This window comes from Oryza sativa, chromosome 4 (genome assembly GCF_034140825.1).
Source record: "Oryza sativa Japonica Group chromosome 4, ASM3414082v1".
NCBI lineage: Eukaryota > Viridiplantae > Streptophyta > Magnoliopsida > Poales > Poaceae > Oryza > Oryza sativa.
Genome location: NC_089038.1, coordinates 11,897,120 through 11,901,809, shown reverse-complemented (window position 1 = coordinate 11,901,809; position 4,690 = coordinate 11,897,120). Strand labels below are relative to the sequence as shown.

At 43.2% G+C, this 4,690-nt stretch overlaps 1 pseudogene; it reads left to right on the top strand.

Moving 5' to 3' along the window:
- Positions 1 to 803: 803 nt before the first annotated feature.
- LOC136356332 (uncharacterized) lies at positions 804 to 4,442 on the top strand (annotated as a pseudogene).
- Positions 4,443 to 4,690: the final 248 nt, after the last annotated feature.

The window sequence follows — 4,690 nt, the reverse complement described above, 5'->3', positions numbered from 1 at the left end:
GTCTCTCAAGCCGAAGTGGTAGCTAGCCATCGAAGGAATTCGCGCAGGCAAGTGATGTAAAGAAGTGATTGTTAGATATTTAATATAAGACTATTAGACTTAGCATACATGATTATTACAATTTTAATATAAGATTGTTATCGATTTAATATAATATTGTTAGACTTAGCATATATGATTGTTACAGATTTAATATAATATTGTTAGACTTAGCATATATATATGACTATTACAATTTTAATATAAGATTAGTAGCATTTTAATATGAGATTAGTAGAGATTTAATATAAGATTGTTATACTTAGCATATATATGATTATTACAATTTTAATATGAGATTAGTAGCCATTTAATATAAGATTGTTAGACTTAGCATATATATATATATATATATATATATATATATATATATGATTATTACAATTTTAATATAAGATTAGCCGCGATTTAATATGAGATTAGTAGCGATTTAATATAAGATTGTTATACTTATCATACATATATGATTATTACAATTTTAATATGAGATTAGTAGCGATTTAATATAAGATTGTTAGACTTAGCATATATGATTATTACAATTTTAATATAAAATTATTAGAGATTAAATATAAGATTGTTAGAGATTTAATATAAGATTGTTAGACTTAGCATATATATATATGATTATTACAATTTTAATATGAGATTAGTAGCCATTTAATATAAGAATATTAGAGATTTAATATAAGATTAGCAGAGTTTTAATATTACGGTACGCAAATACATCCTATATACCTAACAAATTTTTTTTGTATGCATAGATGGCTGATCGCGATGAGGAACAGATACTATACGATACAATCGCAGAGGGAAGCAGCCAGTGCTGGAACGAAAGAGAGGGGAACGAGGATCCAAACCAGTACTTGAACGAGGAGGGGAACGTGGAGAGGGATTCGGAGGGGAATGAGGAGGGGAACGATGAGGAGGAGGCTAGTGGAAGTCATCCCTCCGCTGGACAGAAGAGGGCACGCGGACAACGAGGTGCCGCGAAGAAGATAGAGGGTCGGCACATCATAACTGAGGTGGACGAAGACGGCCGACCTAGTGCCCCAGCAGAAGCAGCCAAAAATTTTGTACGCCACAGTGGTTGGGTTGTGAGGGACAACGTGCCGGTCAGCATGGTGTACTGGCGCAGAACAAGGGCACGCGGGGATAATGACAGCTTTGTCCCGGACTCAGAGAAAGAAATGCTGTGGACCACAATGCTCGAGACGTTCACGCTACCCGCGGGTACGGAGAACATAGTGAAACAGTGGACTCTGAAGAAAATGGCAGAACAGTTCCAGAGCTTCAAGGGAGATCTCTACAAGAAATACATCTTGAAGGGACTAACACCGAACTTCGATGTATTCCCAAAGCTAAGGGATCATTGGGACGAGTTCGTTGCTTACAAGACAGGGCAACAAGGGCAAGCGATGATGGCCAGAAACAAAAACAATGCCGCCAAGAAGAAGTACCATCACCACTTGGGGTCAGGCGGATATAGCGTCACAATGTCGAAGTGGGAGGAGATGGAGGCAAGTTTGATTGAGAGTGGTATCAAACCGACCACCGCTAAATGGCCTGATCGATCGAAGTTTTGGTACTATGCTCACGGTGGAATGCTTAACCCAGTTGATGGCTCCCTTGTCTTCAGTGATCAGATACGCGAGGCTGCTAGTCGACTAACGAACGCAGTGGTAGCCTCTTCTCAGGGCACATTCCGACCCGACAGAGAGAAGGATGAGCTGTCACTCGCCCTACAGACTCCCGAGCATCCAGGACGAACACGAGGGAAAGGCGTGATTCCCTAGAATATTGGATTTAAGGAGGACATCCACACGTACAGGAGTCGGATGAGGAGCAAGAGAGATACCGAGGCGAAGATTGCAGATCTTGAGTACAGGATATCGAGCTACGAGTTCAGCATGCAAGAGGAGGTGGCAAGGAAGGTGGATGAACGTATGGCCGCACATCGGTCCCAAGATCCCCAGCCGTACATTCATCCTGCAATGGTCAGCCCATCAGGCAATCGTAGCAGCTGCGCCTCAACGGGGCAGGTCGGATCACAGAGCATGGACGCCATGCAAACCCAGGACGAAACCACCTGCCCCATTGATGAGATCACGCAGCGGACACCATGTGAGCTGCATATTCCCTTCAAGAACTTATCAATCAAGGTATGCTCGTAGTTTGATGATTTTTGACTAGTACATCCCGCAAGTTGCTCCTTAGGTTGATTACCAATAGATAACCTCTCATCACTTGAAGGTGGCGTTGGGAATGGCCATCTCAACGGACCCTTTCGGGACTTACCACTGTAGGCCGATTCCAGCAGGATACTCAAGGGTCGAAGTTGAGCTGGTGGAAGCTGCGTATGAGGACCTCGAGTTGGACTACCCAGGAGGAGATGGTGAGACGCATCTACGAGACACAAGCCACGCCATCATAGTATGGCGCAAGCGGTACATCATCCTTCCTGGGCGACAAGCAGCGTCTCGTGCACCATCTCCTCCGGCTCCGCCATCTCCTCCTGAACCATCTCCTCCGGTTCCTCCGCCACGTCCTCCTGCACCATCTCCTCCGGCTCCTCCGCCACCTCCTGCTGCACCATCTCCTCCGGCTCCTCCGGCTCCTCTGCCTCCTCCGCCTCCACCATGTCCGCCTGCACCTCCCAAGACAAGGTCTCGCCAAGCTCCACCGCCTGCCCGCACAAGGGCAACGAAGAAGGCGAAAGTTGACGCCACCAAAAACAAGTAGCCACCGTACGATTGCAGTCAAGAGGAGCTTGATGCTTATGTGGCAGGAGAGGTGAAGAGGCAACTCAAGCCTCGGAGTTCTGAAAAGAAGATACCTATTGACCCGAGCGTGAAGAACTTCTTCAAGGGAATGTCCACAACAAACAAGGAGGCGTTACAGATATCGGACTATGACCGAACACTTCAGAGAGCCTATCACAAGAAGTCCAAACCAGTCCCTCAGCTTGGAGAACAACCAAACCAAGAGGTCGAGCCGTTGGTGACCGGCAAAGATTTTGGCATAACGGAATTCATTTCAGACACCGGTCTAACTGTGGATCAGTTGGTTGGAGGCGCACCAATCCCGAAGGCGGAAGTGGCATACAAGTTTGAACTCGGTAAACCGCTTGTCAAACCTGAACAGCTGCAGTCCCTACCGACACAGATATACAAATTCCATGAACGGTACATGGAAATGAGCGCCAAGGGTAGAGAGATGTTCGGAGCGAGGATCAGAAACTCCAACTTCTTGCAAGGAGAAGATGTTCTCTGGATCCATTTCAAGGATCTCTTCGATCTGTACCAGTTGGACGCCATCGACGTCTCTCTTCTGAGCGCATGGATTTTGTGAGTATCTTTGAGTTCGATTTGTTTCGTTCAATAATTAGCTCCTGGCATATATGTAAGCAATAATACTTTCTTTTCATTGTTGTAGAATGGAGATTCAAAGGGCCCGATGGCGGAGGGTCTGCGATACTGGGTTCATCGACCCTCGGAAAATCAACACCGAAATGATCGACAAGTACGAGAAAGACACAGAGGACAATCTCGTCCATCTCCTAACGCAGCAGCATTTCAAGACGTACATACTACTGCCGTACAACACAGAGTGAGTTTTTATTGTCGCTCGAACAAATTTCGTTCCCATACATATAGCATGTACATTTTCAATCATATATATCTCATCTCACGCATATTCCAGATTCCACTGGGTCCTGTTATTCTTCGACTTGGACGCATGCAGAGTCACTGTGTACGACTCAATGAATAAAGAGAAGAAGATTTTTGACAAGGTCTTCAAACTGATAGACAGGTAATATAATGCCATCTATTCCAAAGTCGCGGGGAATCTATTGCTATTATGTTGATCTCAGGTAATAATTAATTAATCATAGCTTGCAACTACATATGTAGGGCTTGGGATCGGTTCCGTCAATTGGTCCGCGGGACTTGGAAAGAAAAACTTGGACGGAGGTTTCATTTTCCAGTGAGTACATGCATGATCCAAAATTATATTGAATTGAATCTCTAATTACAGTTAATATAAATAGTATATTAAATCTCTCATCGTTTCTCATGTAGTGTGCAAAGCAGGACCAGGAAACTAACTTATGCGGCTACTACGTATGCGAGTATGCCCATTGCCTATCAAACCAAATATGCACAACACGAGAGCTCGATGTACGTATACATAAATCATTCAAAATTTCATTGCTCGATTTGTTAAGTTGTTTATTAATTTCATATATTGATACGTCATTATTTTTCGAACGATAGCGTATTCACATGAGGGATAATCTCCCACACAAGGATTTTATCACGGCTGTTCAAGAACAACTGATGGGATTCATCAACGAAGAAGTCCTTAATCCCGACGGTGAATTCTACTACGACGGATAGACAATTCATAACGTCGGTCCTTCCTCTTCTGACATAACGCCGACGTCGAAGTCGTAGCTATAGCTACCGAGCAAATGAATTGTACTATATATGCATGTATATGTATATTTATATATGTACACATTTACTTTTGTGTTAATATATATTTTGGTAACATATATATATGCACATAAAATGTTAAGTGCTTTAAATTATACATATGTGTGTGTAATATATGATTTATACATACACACACATATATATATGCCTAT